General features: G+C 45.3%; 1 long non-coding RNA gene across 3 annotated transcripts in view; it reads left to right on the plus strand.

The window, feature by feature from the left end:
• Window positions 1–22,325, plus strand: part of LOC138247402 (uncharacterized) — a 143,341-nt gene that overhangs the window by 79,334 nt on the left and 41,682 nt on the right. For all 3 annotated transcript variants that reach the window (XR_011194493.1, XR_011194491.1, XR_011194492.1), the window contains exon 2: window positions 15,582–15,714. This is a non-coding gene — a long non-coding RNA (uncharacterized lncRNA). The remainder of the gene's footprint in view (window positions 1–15,581; window positions 15,715–22,325) is intronic.

The raw sequence follows: 22,325 nt of genomic DNA on the forward strand, positions 1-22,325 counted from the left end.
GGCATGTGTGCGCTACATGTCATTTTTAGAAATGCATTTGTAACGCATTTCTAAAAATTGCACATGCTTACCACCAAACTTGTGTTTGTGGTAATTGCATTTCCTAAATGCCAAATTCGCATTTAGGAAATTAATGATACATGTGAAAAGGTAATCGCAAATAGGTATCCCCTATTTGCGATTCCCTATTTAGGGGATCGCAAATTGTGATTCCCTAATCAGAGTCACAATTTTAAGGAATAGCTATTTTTGTGATTCCTTGAATTGCACTGCGAATTCCTTTCATAAATCATGAAAGGCGATTTTGCATCTGCAAACAGTGGAATTTTCAGATTCGTACCCTTTGCGAACACAAAATCCTTTGATACAGAATTACAAACATTTGCTTTACCCCATATAGAAAATACAACATTTTAAAAATGCCTGGCCACCGATACTTAGAAACGTGAGCTAGGAGCTGTGTCTGAAACTCAGAGTTTGGTTCTTGAGAAAGAGAGGTTCTGCGATCCATTAACACTGGGCCCCTTCAGCATTGTGATCCAGCCACAGACAGTTGACAAGAACAGGTGTTTTACAGAAAGAAAAACAGAGGAGACCCACACAAACAGAAAATATACCATCGAGAAACAGAATACAGGCACATAAACAAGAAAATATACCCCAAGAGAATACAGAAACAGTGCACAAAATTATTTATTTAGCTAGGAATATATAGGAAGGCACATCCAATGTTTTCCGAGAGAGGCATTTACACAACAGAGATGTATGCACAAATTGTGATTGTATCTGTTACACACTTTTGCCAAAGTTGCTGTTGTTTGCCTGCTGTGTGATTAGATCACACATCCATGACTGGAGCACACTCTGACCCTTAAGCACAAAACCACCAGTGCTTAATTTCTGCTGGTATTTGCCAGTGCTAAAAACCGCCACATATCTGTAAAAGCCTTCCCCTATTTATGCCAGTCTACCACACAATGGCACAGTCCATCAATGTGTGAGCAGGACTCATCAACAGCGTGTTGACTATATTTGAAAAAAACTTAAGCGCAGCAGGTCCAGGCCATATTTACAGCGCTAGGTGCCCTGGAACACCCACGATTTAATGCTTGTATTGCATGATGGTTAGAATTTGGCAGTCCTGACAGGAATAGTGGGTGGTGCCCACCACGGTTGCCTCCTGAGAAATATCTGAGTCAATACCACTTACATCATTAAAAAAATTAAGCAAATTTTAACCAGCGCTCTTCAAACCATGCATGAAAGAATAACTACTTCCTTGACAATCCAGAAAGTGCTTTGGGGCAGGGAAGCACTGGGAAATGTTGCAATGCTATACTGGAGCGGAAAGAGCAGGTGAAGTATTTCTGAGTCAGGCTGGGACTGGTGAGAAAACATTAGCTAAGGACGGCTAAAGTCAGTTGTGGAGAGCTCCTGGCTGGGGATGAGTTCTTCACGGCTGAGCACGGTTCAGCCTTGCATGAAAGCGGAAAAAACTAAACGGGCTAGAGAGGAAAGTGGATTCAGGTTTCTCACCTTATCATCTTGAGAATTAGCTGTTTCCAGCTAATTACACAAGATCCTGGGTTTGTCCACATAACAAAACAGTTAAATACAAATCTGCCTTGTCCGCTTATGTTCCTCTACCTGTTTCATGATTCAGCTGACATGGCACAGATTGCATTTGAGTAACCTTAACAAAAGAGAAAACATTCTTTAAAATAGTACAAAAGGCCTTGAACTTCAAATGGTTTTACATCAAAATTAGTTTTTTTCTTTACGTTCGTGTTCACTACCGCTAGAACACATAAACACTGACTCTACCTTGTAATTAAAATACTACTTAATGACTTTTAATTATATTCAGACTTCAGTTTGCTCATCTGTGTTTACACCAGTGAGGTGTGGCATCTCTAGAGACTTTTTGGATTTTAAAAAGAATTGTGAATGCAATGTTGATATTAAAGTCCTCATTATGAGTTGTCTGGAGCGATATCTCTGGGGAGGGGAATACTGGCCCAGGCAACTCTTAGTGGCCTGTTGTTTCCTGACCCCAAAGCATAGGTCTGGAAACACCAGACTTAGGTTTATTTGGTGCAGATCCGCAACCGGTAAAACCGTGGGTGAAGAGGTGCAGTGGTTGAGGGCACAGGTGCAGCCCTGCCATCTCTCTACCCCCTTCAGCACTATGGAGGAGCAGACAGAAGTCCCCTAGCGAGGCCAGATCCTACCCTCACTCCAGATCAAAGGTCTTCAGACTGTGGGGCGCACCCCCTGGATGTCCCTGGATGTATTCCCAGGGGGCGCAAATGCCCCTGCAAGTACTTGAAGATAAAGTGCAACCTTATTTATTTGTCGTGTTTCCGGGCTGCCTTCATTTACAGCACTTGAAGTGCATAAAAACCGTGGGAACTGCGATCATGAGTGCCATGGCAGGAGGGGTGGGGGACAGTGAGTGGTAGCTGACACTCTGGTGAGAGGGTCAGCATTAACCATCCTGGCACACTTCTTTCTAACAACATGTATATCAACTGTTTTTATGGAATTAAAATAGCGTTAGCACATCTGCCTCCAAAGATCCCAAGCACTTCAACCTCTGTGCACATGCATGTGTCTTTTCAGTTGAGACGATGGTGTGGCAGAGAGAAGGCCAGCAGGGTCGCATTCAGACGCAGAAGCCCAATAGTCTGAACCTCTTGGACCTAAAAGCAATGACCCAGGAGAATAAGGAAAGGAGCAAGATAAATGGATACTGTAAAAATGATGCACTATGTTGGAGATATTGTTTAATTTACAAATGGGCAGTGGAGACATTTTCCTTGGAGAGATGCCTTGTAGAGGGTTGAAATTTCGGGGCTTGCTTGTTTTTTCTTAACCACTTCGCTGCCAGGCCTTTTCCCCCTCCTGTGCCAGGCCTTTTTTTGCCTATTTGGGGCAGTTCGCGCTTAGGCCCTCATAACTTTTTGTCCACATAAGCTAACCAAGCCAAATTTGCGTCCTTTTTTTCCAACATCCTAGCGATTCTAAAGGTACCCAGACTTTGTGGGTTCCCCTGAAGGAGGCCAAGAAATTGGCCAAAATACAGTGAAAATTTCGTTTTTTTCAAAAAAATTGGAAAAAGGGGCTGCAGAAGAAGGCTTGTGGTTTTTCCCCTGAAAATGGCATCAACAAAGGGTTTGCGGTGCTAAACTCAGCAGCTTCCCAGCTTTCAGGAACAGGCAGACTTGAATCCGAAAACCCAATTTTTCAACACAATTTTGGCATTTTACTGGGGCATACCCCATTTGTGCAATTTTTTGTGCTTTCAGCCTCCTTCCAGTCAGTGACCGGAATGGTCATGAAACCAATGCTGGATCCCAGAAACCTAAACATTTCTGAAAAGTAGACAAAATTCTGAATTCAGCAAGGGGTCATTTGTGTAGATCCTACAAGGGTTTCCTACAGAAAATAACAGCTGAAAAAGAAAAATATTGAAATTGAGGTGAAAAAAACATCAATTTTTCTCTACTTTTTACTCTGTAACTTTTCCCTGCAATGTCAGATTATCGAAAGCAATATACCGTTACGTCTGCTGGACTCCTCTGGTTGCGGGGATATATAGGGTTTGTAGGTTCATCAAGAACCCGAGGAACCCAGAGCCAATAAATGAGCTGCACCCTGCAGTGCGTTTTAATTCTATACCGGGTATACAGTAATTCATTTGCTGAAATATAAGGAGTAAAAAATAGCTATCAAGAAAACCTTTGCATTTCCAAAAAGGGCACAAGATAAGGTGTTGAGGAGCAGTGGTTATTTGCACATCTCTGAATTCCGGGGTGACCATAGTAGCACGTGAATTACATGGAATTTCTCAAATAGATGTCTTTTTTACACACACCCCTATATTTGGAAGGAATAAATGTAGAGAAAGACAAGGGGCAATAACACTTGTTTTGCTATTCTATGTTCCCCCAAGTCTCCCGATAAAAATGATACCTCACTTGTTTGGGTAGGCCTAGCGCCCGCGACAGGATATGCCCCAAAACACAACGTGGACACATCACAGAAAACAGAGCTGTTTTTAGCAAAGTGACTACCTGTAGATTTTGGCCTCTAGCTCAGCCGGCACCTAGGGAAACCTACCAAACCTGTGCATTTCTGAAAACTAGAGACCTAGGGGAATCCAAGGAGGGGTGACTTGTGTGGCTCGGACCAGGTTCTGTTACCCAGAATCCTTTGCAAACCTCAAAATTTGGCTAAAAAAACACTTGTTCCTCACATTTCTGTGGCAGAAAGTTCTGGAATCTGAGAGGAGTGACAAATTTCCTTCCACCCAGCATTCCCCCACGTCTCCCGATAAAAATTATACCTCACTTGTGTGGGTAGGCCTAGCGCCCGCGACAGGATATGCCCCAAAACACAACCTGGACACATCACAGAAAACAGAGCTGTTTTTAGCATAGTGACTACCTGTAGATTTTGGCCTCTAGCTCAGCCGCCACCTAGGGAAACCTACCAAACCTGTGCATTTCTGAAAACTAGAGACCTAGGGTAATCCAAGGAGGGGTGACTTGTGTGGCTCGGACCAGGTTCGGTTACCCAGAATCCTTTGCAAACCTCAAAATTTGGCTAAAAAAACACATGTTCCTCACATTTCTGTGGCAGAAAGTTCTGGAATCTGAGAGGAGCCACAAATTTCCTTCCACCTAGCGTTCCCCCACGTATCCCGATAAAAATGATACCTCACTTGTGTGGGTAGGCCTAGCGCCCGCGACAGGATATGCCCCAAAACACAACGTGGACATATCACAGAAAACAGAGCTGTTTTTAGCAAAGTGACTACCTGTAGATTTTGGCCTCTAGCTCAGCCGCCACCTAGGGAAACCTACCAAACATGTGCATTTCTGAAAACTAGAGACCTAGGGGGATCCAAGGAGGGGTGACTTGCGGAGGTCGGACCAGGTTCTGTTACCCAGAATCCTTTGCAAACCTCAAAATTTGGCTAAAAAAACACATGTTCCTCACATTTCTGTGGCAGAAAGTTCTGGAATCTGAGAGGAGCCACAAATTTCCTTCCACCCAGCGTTCCCCCACGTCTCCCGATATAAATGATACCTCACTTGTGTGGGTAGGCCTAGCGCCCGCGACAGGATATGCCCCAAAACACAACGTGGACATATCACAGAAAACAGAGCTGTTTTTAGCAAAGTGACTACCTGTAGATTTTGGCCTCTAGCTCAGCCGCCACCTAGGGAAACCTACCAAACCTATGCATTTCTGAAAACTAGAGACCTAGGGGAATCCAAGGAGGGGTGACTTGTGTGGCTCGGACGAGGTTCTGTTACCCAGAATCCTTTGCAAACCTCAAAATTTGGCTAAAAAAACACATGTTCCTCACATTTCTGTGGCAGAAAGTTCTGGAATCTGAGAGAAGCTACAAATTTCCTTCCACCCAGTGTTCCCCCAAGTCTCCCGATAAAAATGATACCTCACTTGCGTGGGTAGGCCTAGCGCCGGCGACAGGAAACACCCCAAAGCGCAACGTGGACACATCCTAAATTTTGGAAAAAAACAGAGGTGTTTTTTGCGAAGTGCCTACCTGTAGATTTTGGCCTCTAGCTCAGCCGGCACCTAGGGAAACCTACCAAACCTGTGCATTTCTGAAAACTAGAGACCTAGGGGAATCCAAGGAGGGGTGACTTGCGGGGCTCGGACCAGGTTCTGTTACCCAGAATCCTTTGCAAACCTCAAAATTTGGCTAAAAAAACACATGTTCCTCACATTTCTGTGGCAGAAAGTTCTGGAATCTGAGAGGAGCTACAAATTTCCTTCCACCCAGCGTTCCCCCACGTCTCCCGATAAAAATGATACCTCACTTGTGTGGGTAGGCCTAGCGCCCGCGACAGGATATGCCCCAAAACACAACGTGGACATATCACAGAAAACAGAGCTGTTTTTAGCAAAGTGACTACCTGTAGATTTTGGCCTCTAGCTCAGCCGCCACCTAGGGAAACCTACCAAACCTGTGCATTTCTGAAAACTAGAGACCTAGGGGGATCCAAGGAGGGGTGACTTGCGGGGCTCGGACCAGGTTCTGTTACCCAGAATCCTTTGCAAACCTCAAAATTTGGCTAAAAAAACACATGTTCCTCACATTTCTGTGGCAGAAAGTTCTGGAATCTGAGAGGAGCTACAAATTTCCTTCCACCCAGCGTTCCCCCACGTCTCCCGATAAAAATGATACCTCACTTGTGTGGGTAGGCCTAGCGCCCGCGACAGGATATGCCCCAAAACACAACGTGGACATATCACAGAAAACAGAGCTGTTTTTAGCAAAGTGACTACCTGTAGATTTTGGCCTCTAGCTCAGCCGCCACCTAGGGAAACCTACCAAACCTGTGCATTTCTGAAAACTAGAGACCTAGGGGGATCCAAGGAGGGGTGACTTGCGGGGCTCGGACCAGGTTCTGTTACCCAGAATCCTTTGCAAACCTCAAAATTTGGCTAAAAAAACACATGTTCCTCACATTTCTGTGGCAGAAAGTTCTGGAATCTGAGAGGAGCCACAAATTTCCTTCCACCCAGCGTTCCCCCACGTCTCCCGATAAAAATGATACCTCACTTGTGTGGGTAGGCCTAGCGCCCGCGACAGGATATGCCCCAAAACACAACCTGGACATATCACAGAAAACAGAGCTGTTTTTAGCATAGTGACTACCTGTAGATTTTGGCCTCTAGCTCAGCCGCCACCTAGGGAAACCTACCAAACCTGTGCATTTCTGAAAACTAGAGACCTAGGGGAATCCAAGGAGGGGTGACTTGTGTGGCTCGGACCAGGTTCGGTTACCCAGAATCCGTTGCAAACCTCAAAATTTGGCTAAAAAAACACATGTTCCTCACATTTCTGTGGCAGAAAGTTCTGGAATCTGAGAGGAGCCACAAATTTCCTTCCACCTAGCGTTCCCCCACGTATCCCGATAAAAATGATACCTCACTTGTGTGGGTAGGCCTAGCGCCCGCGACAGGATATGCCCCAAAACACAACGTGGACATATCACAGAAAACAGAGCTGTTTTTAGCAAAGTGACTACCTGTAGATTTTGGCCTCTAGCTCAGCCGCCACCTAGGGAAACCTACCAAACATGTGCATTTCTGAAAACTAGAGACCTAGGGGGATCCAAGGAGGGGTGACTTGCGGGGCTCGGACCAGGTTCTGTTACCCAGAATCCTTTGCAAACCTCAAAATTTGGCTAAAAAAACACATGTTCCTCACATTTCTGTGGCAGAAAGTTCTGGAATCTGAGAGGAGCCACAAATTTCCTTCCACCCAGCGTTCCCCCACGTCTCCCGATAAAAATGATACCTCACTTGTGTGGGTAGGCCTAGCGCCCGCGACAGGATATGCCCCAAAATACAACGTGGACATATCACAGAAAACAGAGCTGTTTTTAGCAAAGTGACTACCTGTAGATTTTGGCCTCTAGCTCAGCCGCCACCTAGGGAAACCTACCAAACCTATGCATTTCTGAAAACTAGAGACCTAGGGGAATCCAAGGAGGGGTGACTTGTGTGGCTCGGACGAGGTTCTGTTACCCAGAATCCTTTGCAAACCTCAAAATTTGGCTAAAAAAACACATGTTCCTCACATTTCTGTGGCAGAAAGTTCTGGAATCTGAGAGGAGCTACAAATTTCCTTCCACCCAGTGTTCCCCCAAGTCTCCCGATAAAAATGATACCTCACTTGCGTGGGTAGGCCTAGCGCCGGCGACAGGAAACACCCCAAAGCGCAACGTGGACACATCCTAAATTTTGGAAAAAAACAGAGGTGTTTTTTGCGAAGTGCCTACCTGTAGATTTTGGCCTCTAGCTCAGCCGGCACCTAGGGAAACCTACCAAACCTGTGCATTTCTGAAAACTAGAGACCTAGGGGAATCCAAGGAGGGGTGACTTGCGGGGCTCGGACCAGGTTCTGTTACCCAGAATCCTTTGCAAACCTCAAAATTTGGCTAAAAAAACACATGTTCCTCACATTTCTGTGGCAGAAAGTTCTGGAATCTGAGAGGAGCTACAAATTTCCTTCCACCCAGCGTTCCCCCACGTCTCCCGATAAAAATGATACCTCACTTGTGTGGGTAGGCCTAGCGCCCGCGACAGGATATGCCCCAAAACACAACGTGGACATATCACAGAAAACAGAGCTGTTTTTAGCAAAGTGACTACCTGTAGATTTTGGCCTCTAGCTCAGCCGCCACCTAGGGAAACCTACCAAACCTGTGCATTTCTGAAAACTAGAGACCTAGGGGGATCCAAGGAGGGGTGACTTGCGGGGCTCGGACCAGGTTCTGTTACCCAGAATCCTTTGCAAACCTCAAAATTTGGCTAAAAAAACACATTTTCCTCACATTTCTGTGGCAGAAAGTTCTGGAATCTGAGAGGAGCTACAAATTTCCTTCCACCCAGCGTTCCCCCAAGTCTCCCGATAAAAATGATACCTCACTTGCGTGGGTAGGCCTAGCGCCTGCGACAGGAAACACCCCAAAGCGCAACGTGGACACATCCACAATTTTGGGAGAAAACAGTGCCTACCTGCGGATTTTGGCCTGTAGCTCACCCGGCGCCTAGGGAAACCTACCAAACCAGTGCATTTCTGAAAACTAGAGACCTAGGGGAATCCAAGGAGGGGTGACTTGCGGGGCTCGGACCAGGTTCTGTTACCCAGAATCCTTTGCAAACCTCAAAATTTGGCTAAAAAAACACATGTTCCTCACATTTCTGTGGCAGAAAGTTCTGGAATCTGATAGGAGCCACAAATTTCCTTCCACCCAGCGTTCCCCCAAGTCTCCCGATAAAAATGATACCTCACTTGTGTGGGTGGCCCAGGTGCCTGCAACATAATAAGGCCCAAAACCTGAAGGGATAGAAGGGATAGCACAGCAAGTTTATAAGGGCATATTCTTTTATACATCTTTAGACGGACTCTGCTTTGGGGACCCACATAAGTGAGGTGTCATTTTACTTGGGAGACTGAGGGGAAAACTGGGGAGTAGGAATTTTGTGCTGGAGCGGTGATCCTACTAAGAAAAATCAGGAAAATATGCTTTTTTATGCAAATTGTGAGGTTTACAGAGGAGTCTGGGTAAGAAAATGTTGGGGGAGCCACACAAGCCACACCTCCCTAGACTCCTTGGGGTGCCTAGTTTTAAAAAGTTTCTGGGTTTTGTAGGTTTCCCTACATGACGGCCGCACCCAGGACCAAAAACATAGGTGGGCCCTCCCCCCCAAACACAGGTATTTTTGGAATATATCACTTTGATGTGTGCACATACGTCCGTGATGTGCCAAACACTAAAATTGTGAAAAGAAACACACTTAGGTTATGTGAAGAAGACCCCTCACCCACCAACCAAGTTGGTGGCATGCTTCATCATCGGGGTCCCACCTGAGGCACCTAGCGTGTCTCAAGTGTGCTGCGACGCCTGATTACAGCGGAGCAGGTTTTGTCATCTGTACCACACATACTGGTTGGATTTGGCACGAGGGTGAGTGATGGTTCAGTAGATCAAATTTTATTAACAAGAGATTTCACAAAAGTGAAATGCACTGGTAATAACTGAAAGGCCAAAAAACTGAACCAATGACTCACAGCTCGTGAGCTGTAAAGCCACAACAAGGCACCAACCGCTTTACAGTCCATTCACACACCTTTTATACATGACATGCATTAGACCATTCACGCCGCCAGCCACGGGCCCAGCACATTACAAGACTCGCATCCACAGACAGCGCCAGTCAAGGGCCCATCACTTTCATACGCCCACATGCCTGATACAGCAATCACACCAGCTGAGTGTGTGGACTGGCGTTTGGCCGGCACTGCCAGCCAAGCGCCACCCCACCCACACCACCAGCCAAGCGCCACCCCACACACACCGCCAGCCCAGCGCCACCCCACACACACCGCCAGCCCAGCGCCACCCCACACACACCGCCAGCCAAGCGCCACCCCACACACACCGCCAGCCAAGCGCCACCACACCCACGCCGCCAGCCAAGCGCCACTCTACACATGCCATCCCCTTTTTTTTGTTTTTAAACAACAAAGAAACCACTAATCATAAATTAGTACAAAACTACAAACACAAAAGCTCTAACTGAATACATGACTAATGCCAACCGTGAAACCGAACATATAAAAATATAAAACACCAGTTTACGCTCACGGAATTTCCTAATAATTCTTCTGTGTGTGGTAGCTCCTGAAACAGCCACCCACACACAGCCCAGGCTTTGAAGGACAATCAGGGCAGTACATCCTAGTCTCCTTCCTGATACCTCTTCGAGCACAGACTCTACATCTCTTAGCAGGAAAGTTTTTTTTGGCCGTGGGAGGAATGTGCTCAGCAAAGTGACGATCTTTCAATCTAGCCACATCCTCCACCACTGCTTCTCTAGGAACTCTTGCCTGTTCCAGCACAACAAGGCTAGCTATGATAGACTCCTGAAATTTCACAAATGTCATCCTTGACTCTGGAGAACTATCCTTAAACACAACAAAAGCATTAAAAGTTGCCAAGTGGAACAAGTGAAGCGCTAATTTCTTATACCACACATAAGACTTACGAGCAGCAGTGTAAGGTTCTAACCTCTGATCTACTCTATCAACACCACCCATGTGCTTATTATAGTCTAAGATGCACACAGGTTTGCGCACTTCGGCAACCTGACCCCAAACAGCCACAGGTGAAGTACTCTCATCATGGATGGTGCTTAGCATGTATACATCCCTCTTGTCTACAAATTTCAGAGCTAGCAGCTCATCATTCCGCAAGGCACTGCACTGTCCCTTCTCAAGTTTTTTACAGACAAGCTCTTTTGGATAGCCTTTCCGATTAGAGCGGATTGTGCCACAAGCAACAGTGTCCACTCTGAACAACTCCTTGAACAACCGAACTCCAGTGTAGAAGTTATCTACATATAAATGGTGACCTTTGTTAAACAGTCGTCTACCAAGTTCCCACACAATTTTCTCACTAACTCCAAAAGTGGGAGGACAACCAGGGGGGTCAATATTGGAATCCCTACCAGTGTAGACCCGGAAATTATAAACATATCCTGTACTACTTTCTGACAGCATATACAATTTAATTCCATACCGTGCCCTCTTGCTAGGAATGTACTGCCTAAAAACCAAACGACCCTTGAACAGGACCAAAGACTCATCTACAGATATTTCTTTCCCTGGAACATAGATCTCTGAAAACCGATCTACCAAATGATCAAGGACAGGTCTAATCTTAAAAAGACGGTCAGAATCAGGATGATCTCGTGGCAAGGCTAAAGCATTATCTACAAAATGCAACATCCGAAGAAGAAGCTCATACCGGTTACGACTCATGATGGCAGGAAATATATCAGTTGCCATCAAGGGACTAGTAGACCAATATGAAGACAGCGACGGCTTCCTTATCAGCCCCATCAAAAAAGTTAAACCCAAGAACTTTTTCAACTCTTCCAGATTTGTGGGAATCCACCGGCTAGCTCTAGAGTGTGGCCTAAGTCTGGCAGCGTTGTCCCTCAAAAACTGCTCTGCATACAAATTAGTCTGCTCAACAATCTCTTCCAAAAATATATCGTCCATAAACAACTCAAAAAAGTTGACGGGCAAAAAGTTTTCCGTATTAACTCGACACCCTGGAAAACCAGTAAACGCAGGCAACTGTGGCTGCTCCATGTTTGGTGCAACCCATGCGTCAGGTCTTCCAATGGGAAGCCTTTCAGCCGCTGGCTCCTGCACCATTGGCACATCACTGTCCTCCTCTAAAACAGGCCCTTCATCAGCACTGAGAGTGGCTTCATCATCAGATGATTCATCTCTGACAGAAAATTCACTTCCAGAATCCTGCACTTCCTCCTCTGCCTCAGATGCAGAGTCAGTCTCATATTCATGGTCAGAAGATGACTCAAAAAGCACACTAACAACCTGCTGAGCGGTCATCCTACGGCTGGCCATGATCCTTCCTACTAAAATTAACTGGACAAATACACCACCAACAACCAGCACTGTGTAAGATAAGTAACAAAGTATAGGTTTATCACTAAGAATTATAAACTCAAAAACTATACTGCTCACTTGCCTGAAAAAGCTTGACTCACCAGCAACTACTCTGCACAGCCACAGCAATCACCAACGATATCCCACTAAAAAGAGAAAAAAAAAAGCAAATTAGACATAAGACAACACAATAATCATTGTGCATAACTCTAAGGACAATTTCACACACAATCCTGCATTCAGTACACCACCTACAAACATGTCATTCATGCATTGCAACAATACTCACTTGGAGTAAATTTATTTACTTACCTAAAACATGCAACTACGCAAACCGCAGGACAACTACTGCCAAAACTGCAACAAGCCACAGCAAAGTCAGCAAAAGCTTTGAACTAAAACAAAAAGGAGAAAAACTGTTATTATCATAAAAGTAAATACTTCGCCAGTTGACAAACACTCCGCCACTAACCATTTTTTCATTTTCCCGTGTCTAGTCTTCTCTGCTTGGGGGAAGATGGGCCTAAAAAAAAAATAGGCCAATCTACCCCCAAGGGGAGGGGGCAGAAATCACCCAGATTACATTGCACCCTTTGGGGGGGGCGACCCTTGCCCAAGGTGCCACACCCCCACACAAAGCACACACACACATACATAGTATCCCTGGGGCTATGGGGATTCTGCCCCCCTTGGGGACAGAAAGGCCTAAAAAATAGGCATATCTGCCCCCTAGGGGGGCAGAACTGCCCAAAAATACATGTGGGCCCCTGGGGGCGACCCTTGCCCAAGGGGCCACCCCCCAACACAAAAAATAAAAATCAACAATAAAATCCCTGGTGTCTAGTGGCTTTCTGCCCCCCTTGGGGGCAGATCGGCCTAAAAATAGGGCCAATCTGCCCCCAAGGGGGGCAGAAACGACAATAAATACATTGCGCCCCTGGGGGGAGCGACCCTTGCCCAAGGGGCCAGCCCCCAACACAAAGCACACATACATACATACTATTTCTGGCGCTATTGGGATTCTGCCCCCCTTGGGGGCAGAAAGGCCTAAAAAAAATAGGCCTCTCTGCCCCCAAGGGGGGCAGAACTGCCCAAAAATACATGAGGGCCCCTGGGGGCGACCCTTGCCCAAGGGGCCGCCCCCCAACACAAAAAATACACATCAACAATAAAATCCCTGGTGTCTAGTGGCTTTCTGCCCCCCTTGGGGGCAGATCGGCCTAAAAATAGGGCCAATCTGCCCCCAAGGGGGGCAGAAACGACAATAAATACATTGCGCCCCTGGGGGGAGCGACCCTTGCCCAAGGGGCCACCCCCCAACACAAAGCACACATACATACATACTATTTCTGGCGCTATTGGGATTCCGCCCCCCTTGGGGGCAGAAAGGCCTAAAAAAAATAGGCCTCTCTGCCCCCAAGGGGGGCAGAACTGCCCAAAAATACATGAGGGCCCCTGGGGGCGACCCTTGCCCAAGGGGCCGCCCCCCAACACAAAAAATACACATCAACAATAAAATCCCTGGTGTCTAGTGGCTTTCTGCCCCCCTTGGGGGCAGATCGGCCTAAAAATAGGGCCAATCTGCCCCCAGGGGGGGCAGAAACGACGTAAAATACATTTGCCCCCAAAGGGGAGCGACCCTTGCCCAAGGGGCCGCCCCCCAACACAAAAAATACAAATCAACAATAAAATCCCTGGTGTCTAGTGGCTTTCTGCCCCCCTTGGGGGCAGATCGGCCTAAAAATAGGGCCAATCTGCCCCCAGGGGGGGCAGAAACGACGTAAAATACATGTGCCCCCAAAGGGGAGCGACCCTTGCCCAAGGGGCCGCCCCCCAACACAAAAAATACACAGCAACAATAAAATCCCTGGTGTCTAGTGGCTTTCTGCCCCCCTTGGGGGCAGATCGGCCTAAAAATAGGGCCAATCTGCCCCCAGGGGGGGCAGAAACGACGTAAAAAGCATGTGCCCCCAAAGGGGAGCGACCCTTGCCCAAGGGGTCGCTCCCCTACACTAATATTCACTCACACACACACACATACAGAAATCCCTGGTGTCTAGTGGGCATTCCTGCTGCCCGATCGCATTGCGATCGGGCAGCAGGAATGCTCAAAGAGACATCGAGGGAAAGGAAAACCCTTTCCTTTCCCTCGATGCCTCTCTGAGAGCACCCCCACCCCGCACGAAGGTGAAATACTCACCTTCTCCCTTGACGCGCTGGAAGCAAATGGCTTCCAGCGCGTCATTCCCCGTTTCCATGAAATCAGCGCGCGATCGCGCGCTGACGTCATGGGGGGGGGGGCGGGGGGGGTTGGGCGTGAAAGGGGAAGGGATTCCCCTTTCAGCCCTGGCCTGGGGGTACTTCCCCCGACTGCCAGTCCCTGGACGTAATGGTTACGTCCATGGCGCCACACGGGCGCTGCCATGGACGTAACCATTACGTCCGTGGCGGGGAAGGGGTTAAAGGGCCATTATTACCATTAGTGCAACTAGTACAGTGGTACTGGGGCCAAAAGTGTGAGGGACCACTGCACCATATTTAGGGCCATGTTCATCCTAGTTGTGCAACGAACAGGGCTCAAGTGTGATATGGTTCCTATTTAGATAATAGGACTGCGTATTAGGACAACAGAACATCAGAATGTGGGGAACTAAGTCCGTCCACACCATCAGGAGTTGCTGGCTCAATTCCTGCCTAGCTCACAGTGCCTCACTCAGACCCCTAACCTTACCAGGGTGGAAGGTGATTATGGCAACTTAAACATGACACTCTGACTTCTCAGGGAAGTCATGGGAACAGATCTCACCCTTTTGTTGTATTACTCATGCATGAGCAGGCAAAAACACAAGAGAAGTACGAGATAAGTTTTCAATACATTTATTGAAACAATCGTAGTCTTTTATAGAGAGAATGAGCTGTGATAACTAGGCAGATGGAACAAAGCTAAGTTAACAGCATTATATAAGCATGGTAAAGATAATTAACAATCCAAACAGGGTAAAAGAGTCATAGAGATTCCTACCTAACCCTAAGTCTATACTATGAGCATAGCAGGTGTACCCTTCCGCGTTTGTCAGTTCTAAAGGATTAGCCTTAGTCCCATACCTGGAAACAGTGTCAGGAGTCATATGGAGAGCCATATTGTTTGGCCATTTTCTATTTTTGTCTGATGAATATGCTCTTTTATAAGTCTCACATTTGATATGGATTATGAGCTATAGAAAAAGTACTGCTGAAATCATCTGTAAGCTCCACCCCCTGCACTGAGCCCTGCCCCTCCCTCAGTCCGTGTCATTAAGTCTTGGAGGGGGGCCCAACTTCGAAACATATTGCTTAGAGATGCTCAGAGCAAACAATTTTGAAGACAACTGCGCTACACTCTCTCATTGCCCAACATCCCACACCTAAATTGGCACTTATCAGATATTTGCCACCTGGATAGAGCAGGTGGCATATGTTGAAGAATAATCTGAGGAATTGGGGAAATCATGCACATTTTCACCTGGCATTTCTTAACCTGCATTTTTTGTCTGTATTCCGGGCTATTTAGGTGTGTGGAAACCTGCAGGAATCAGAGATACCATGTGTCCCCGTGACTATATCCAGCCAACTTATAATGACGATCTCAGTCAATTGTACATGTAAGGCTTTCCAGATCTTCACGGTTGCTTTTCAACAAAGAGGTAATCACGCATCAATATAATAATGTATGGATAAATTCAGTTTATTTTCTCTGATTTTATGTGATATTTTATATATCTTCAGTGTGCAAATAATTTCTCATGTTGTAATTTGAAATACAATCATTTAAACCTTTGCAAAAGATCAAATAAATACATAGTGAAAAGGTTTTATTTGAATAACCATTTGAGAGAAATAAGGAAGTAGGATCAGGCATAATTACCACTGTTATGCTGAAGTAGGGATTGTGGTTTATCTTCATGAGGATAGGAGTGTTGTAATTTAAGTTGTAATAAAAGAGTGAATATTTACAAACTAGCATTGCCTTCATAAAAGATTGCTGCAGCTTTAGCCTGCAGTCATGAGTGGGCCATTATATTCTGATGTGTGAGGGAACACTTATTTACTGCTCTCCGTGCTGATAGCATTCACTCTGTAACAAAGTTTACAGATCTGCTCTGTTCCAGATAACGCTAAGGCAGGCTGGAGGGGATATTAGTATATTATCTATTTCTAATTGTTTTAATATGTAATTGATAATTTCTTTTATGGATATTTTTTGTTTTGGTAAAGTAAAACTCACTTTAGTAGACAATATTTTTGCTGTTAATTAGTATTAGACACTGTTCTTTTATTTTGCACCCATTTTGTTAGGTTGAGCCTAGGTAGCGCACATGCGCTGTCTGCAAGACCTGCTGTATTCAGTAAAAGGACTTTGATCCCATCTCCTGCTTACCATAAGTTGACTCCAGCATTGCTCTTCTTTGCTGCCTCTGACTGGTTCACTCAGCCGATACATCACTTCTGTTTTTAGCTGAGGAGCATTGGCCAGGTACAGATTAGTTCCTCTTGATTAGTGCCTATCTGCTGCAATGCAGGTACTATTTCTTCAACCTCCTCCCATTCCCCATGCCCTCTTTGCCAAGGTGCATGCAGTGGCAGCTCACCATCCGTCCACAGGTATGTGAGATACACTCACGCCCCAGTATTTCCTCCTGGGTCTGCCCTGCCACATCCATGCAGCCTCGTACACTGTTTTGTTTCTTTGAATTAAAACCCCCGGTGGATCTCCGATTCGCACTGCCTCTTGAAGATGGAAGTTTTGATCCCGGCCTTAGCGCCAGAGCTTGTAGCAGTTCTGCCTTGGATAAGTGAGGTCACGGGGCTCCCCCAGTATGTAAACACCCCTTCAGCCCTACATCAGGCGCCGCCCAGCAAACTTCAAACATGATGCATTGGCTCCCCTTGCCTCTTTTGTCCTGCCCCTATGCTCCCCGTCGGCCGGCTCTGATGTGGTCTCGGCCTCTCTGCTGACTCAATTCCTTATTATAGTTTTACAGAAAGGGGCAGCTTTGAAAAGAAGCGTAGCATAATGACAAAATACCTCCATGCACTCTGACAGGGCAGGCCTGTCTTGCAGGCTGCTCACTTCCCAGACACTATTAGTATGTGTAGGAAGCTGGCTCTGTATGTAGTATATCAAAATAGATATGGACCCATATTTATACTCTTTGACACAAACCAGCGCTGGCGCTGGTTTGCATCAAAAAGTTTACCGCCAGCTAACGCCATTCCTACGCACCTTGCAGGCGCCTTTTTTAAGGAATGACATTAGCCGGTGCTGCGGACAGGTCTAAGTAAAAAAAAAATGACTCAAACCAGGCAGCGCAGGCGTAGGGGAAAATGGGGGTTGTGCGTCAAAAAATGGTGCAAGTCAGGTTTGAGGCAAAAATCATGCCTCAAACTGGACTTGCGCCATTTTTTGATGCACAACCCCCATTGAAATGACTCCTGTCTTAGCAAAGACAGGAGTCATGCCCCCTTGCCCAATGGCCATGCCCAGGGGACTTCTGTCCCCTGGGCATGGTCATTGGGCACAGTGGCATGTAGGGGGGCCCAAATTAGGCCCCCCTATGCCACTTTAAAAAAAAAATACTTACCTCAACTTACCTGTACTTACATGGGATGGGTCCCCCCATCCATGGGTGTCCTCCAGGGGTGGGCGAGGGTGGCAGGGGGTGTCCCGGGGGGCAGGGAAGGGCACCTCTGGACTCCATCAGTGGTCAGAGACCATGGAAGTGAGCCCACAGGTCCCTTAACGCCTGCCCTGACCCAAGCGTTAAAAAACTGCGCACATCAGGCTGTGCACTGTTTTTTAAGGCCGCCCTTAATCAAAAGGATGTCAAAATGACACAGGAGTATAAATACGGCGCACAGGCCTTAAAGTCATTTTTTGGACAGGAATGCCTACCTTGCATGTCATTAACGCAAGGCAGTTTCCCGCATCCAAAAAATGACTCACACGGAGGAATTTTGCCGTCCGTGGGCTCGGGCGTCAAAGTTTAAATATGGTGCATGGTTTGCGCCGAATGTGCATCAAAATTTTTGGTGCACATTCGGCACAAACAGAGTATAAATATGCCCCATAGTGTGCACAGAGTTCCGGGGGCTTCCCAGAGGCTTGACAGAGGCAAAAATAGATAATACTAATGCTCTATTTGTGGTAGTGTGGTCGAGCAGTTAGGCTTATCAGAGGGTAGTGTTAAGCATTTGTTGTACACACACAAGCAATAGAAGAAACACACACTCAATGACTTAACTCCAGACCAAAAGGATTTTATGTAGAAAAATATCTTTCTCTTACTTTATCACTAGAACCACAAGACTCACTTCAGGTAAGTACTTAGCATAAACATCAATGTAACTTTGTTTCACTTTAGTCAAGTAAACAGTTTTTAAGAAAACAGAGAAAATCTATTTTTAAGGGTGGGGATACTGCTTTTTCAGAACAGTTCCTGGGGGAAGAAAATAAAGTACAATTTTAGAGGTAAGTACACGACATACAGTTTCAGTCTCCAGGTTATAGGTAGTCCACCGTTGGGGGTTCAAGTCAACCCCAAGCACCCACCACCAGCAACACGGGGCCGGCCGGGTGCAGAGGTCAAAGTTGAGCAATTTTAATGTGGGCTCCTATGGAGATAGGGGATACTCGGAATTCGGTCTGCCAGCAGGTAAGTACCCGCGGCTCGGAGGGCAGACCAGGGGGGATTAGAGGAGCACTGGAGGGGCCCTGAGTAGACACTAATCCCACACCCTCAGCAGCACTGGGGCGGCTGGGTGCAAGCAGGGCATCGGGTTTCCAATGAAACTCTATGAGAGGACCCCGGGGGTCACTCAGACGCTGCAGGTGAGGTCCAGGGGTGTGTCTGGGGCACACCACCGGTTGGACAGGAAAGAGGGCTGCCTGTTGATTGTTGCTGCACTGGGTTTAGATTTCTCCAAGGCCTAGGGGCTGCAGGTCAGTGGGTCCTTTGCCATTGGTTATCTTCATCCAGGTCAGTTGTGGTCAGGGAGGTCTTCGGGATTCGCTCTGCAGGCGTCATCGTGAAGGGGTGGAGAGGTCAACCCAGGGTGGGCACTTGGTCACCATCACCTGGGGGTCCTCTCTGGTCAGTTGGGCCACCTGGACTCGGGCCATGGGCGTCGGGTGCAGAGTGGTTAGGACTCCCCTTCTGGAGTGAGGTGGGAGTCCTTCAGAAGAGGTCTCTTCTTCTAAACAGAAAAGAAAGATTGCAGTAAGCTCCTGAGAAAACGCACTATCCCTATATGTATCCCCTAAGTGTAAACAATTAGGAAAATCAACAAAAAGAAAAACACTGAGCGTGCAACTACACCTTAGTTCCTACTGCAATAAAGAACTAAGCAGAGCTAAAGAAAAGCTCCACTGAAACGTACTACCAAAAGGTGGTGCAATGCTAAAGTCATGTGATAGAAGGGCCAAAGCCAGTGTTATAGTGTAGAGAACAAAAAATATATGTATTGTGCATTTATTAAGTCATACAACAATCCAAAAAAATCAATCATTGATTGCCAAAACAAATAGGCAAAGTGAATAACAATTGAGAAAATATTACAAAATGTACAATCAAGGTAAACAAGAAACCAAGAAAATCTTATGTCCTTTTTATCGTAGCAAGTTCATGGATAAGTAATGTGTTCTTGATAAATGGCCGAGAACAAAAAATATGTATTGTGCATTTATTAAGTCATACAACAATCCAAAAAAGTCAATCATTGATTGCCAAAACAAATAGGCAAAGTGAATAACAATTGAGAAAATATTACAAAATGTACAATCAAGGTAAACAAGAAACCAAGAAAATCTTATGTCCTTTTTATCGTAGCAAGTTCATGGATAAGTAATGTGTTCTTGATAAATGGCCAACGCGTTTCGCCCAACATAGGGCTTCTTCAGGGCTAAAAACAAAATCAAAAGAAACATATGTATTCTATGATGTAGTACAACACAAATGCGTAAACCATTAGAGACTACCAGTGAGACCGTAATTATATAGGGAGTGTGTCAGCAGATGTTGAAGAATTAGCCACCCGTGCATGTTAAACTAAAATACATAAAATAATTCTGATAAAAGTGTGTCTAATAAATTAGTGATAAATGTCAAAAAGAAAAAAAAGTATGTCACTAGAGTAAAGCAATCAATAGTGAAAAGAATGAATATCCAGTGGTGCATCAAGAAATGAGACGATATCCTACCCCAGTACAATGTCCAATCAGTAATAATGACGTAATATATATTGGTATATGAATCACCTGAAGAAAAGATTCAAATGGAAAAAAATGGGGGAGGGTAAGTGAAATATGGGAAAATATAATAATAATGAGTTAAGACCCTCATAAAAATGGGGGGAAAAAGAAAAGTAGAGGAGAGGCTTACCCCAATAAAAAGAGTAATAGCTGAGCGAGACACTCAGCAGAAAATGATAATAAAGGGACCATCAAATAGCAAGTCCAATGAAAAAAGGGGAATAATGAAAGTTTGGCTCACAGGATAATATCTGCAAAAATAAAAAGACCACAAAGGTCAAGATTAGATACTATAATAAGTGAGAATTCAGTGAAAGCAGAGAAAACAAGGAATAATCAAGTCGAAAAAACAAAAAAACAAAAAAACGAGCCATAAGTAATGCCAAAGACTTACCAACGATAACAAAATGCCAGCAAGTGCAGTCACGGTCACAGACCGTGAAGAGAGTCCAAATATGAAGCGCAGCGCGCTAAATTAAATTGCCAGAAAGTATGGTCGCGGTCAGAAACCGCGAAAAAGGAGCCAAGTCACGAAAAAGTGTTCAGCGCTGATGCGCTGGTCTAAAATGCCAGCAAGTGCAGTCGCGGTCGGAAACCGCAAAAAAATTTAAAATCACAGAAGTGTATTCAGCGCTAGGCGCTGATCTAAAGAGGATCCGACTAACGGAAGAATATTAGGCGCTGCGCGCTGATCTAAAAAGGTCAGCAAGTGCACACGCGGTAAAGAACCGCGAAAAAGGATCCCAGTAAACAAAGATGAAGCCGGTCCTGCGGCACCGGATAAGTGCCCGGGAACCGGAAGTGAATGTTCCTGTGGGAGAAAAAGTAATAAAAATGAAAGACGGACACAAACGACCGCCATATTGGGAGGGAAGTGGTCAAAACGGGGAGGAGGTGAAAGAAACAAAAATTACAAAAATATATATACCAATACAATTGCGATCACTCAATGCGGGGAAAAAATATTTATATAATAAATATGTCACACAAGATAAAAAAGGAGGAAAAAGGGAAAAATTAAATGATTACAAAAAGAGGTGTGTTAATGGAAATAGTAAAAAGAGAAAGAATAAAGGAAAGAAAAAGATTATGGCCATGAGAGTCACCCCAAGGAAAGAAGAAGAAGAAAAGTGTGTCATGTAGTAAATCCGATATAAATACAGATTCATATAAAATAGAACCAATAAGATATATAATGAACAAATAATCACATTGGTGTAACATAGTATATGGAAGGAGGAAAAGAATAACAAGTGACAAAAAAATTATGACCATATACATAAAGGTAAACACATAACAAAAACAAACGATATATGCAAAGGTATAGTAATACAACAAATAATAGTGAGATACACAAAAATAACATGTTACAAAAAATAATGAAATTCATGATCAGTATTGTGACCTAGGTCTACTGCTTGTAAGCGGCAGATCCAGGCCGCCTCTTTTTGGCGCAGCGTCAATTCTCTGTCACCTCCTCTTGGATTAGCATGAACATGTTCAATACCATGAAACCACATAGTGGAATCAATAGAATGAGCAAGTAACATATGTGTAGCAAAAGGATAAGTGGAATCATGGTTTTTTATGGCTCGCAAGTGTTCCTGTATCCTTAGTTTCAAAGGACGTATTGTGCTCCCCACATATACTTTGTTACATGAGCAACCCAAAATGTAAACAACATATTTCGTATTGCAATTGATAAATTGCTGAATAGTAAAGTTTCTTGAGTTGTGGTAACTGAAATCCCTGATTTTATCACAGCCAAATTTACATACATTGCAGGCATGACAAATATAAAACCCTTTTGGTTTAGATGGAAGCCAAGTGGCAGAGTGAGTAGAAGCAATGTAACTAGGACACGGATGGTTCCTAAGGGTAAATCCTCTACGGTAAGTGATCTTAGGTTTACAAGATATTATACCCTTCAATCCTGGGACCTCAGTTAGGAGATGCCAATGGCGTCTAAGACTTTTGAAAATACCCGGGGTATGGGCAGTGTCTCGA

This window comes from Pleurodeles waltl, chromosome 7 (assembly GCF_031143425.1).
Source record: "Pleurodeles waltl isolate 20211129_DDA chromosome 7, aPleWal1.hap1.20221129, whole genome shotgun sequence".
In the NCBI taxonomy this organism is placed as follows: domain Eukaryota; kingdom Metazoa; phylum Chordata; class Amphibia; order Caudata; family Salamandridae; genus Pleurodeles; species Pleurodeles waltl.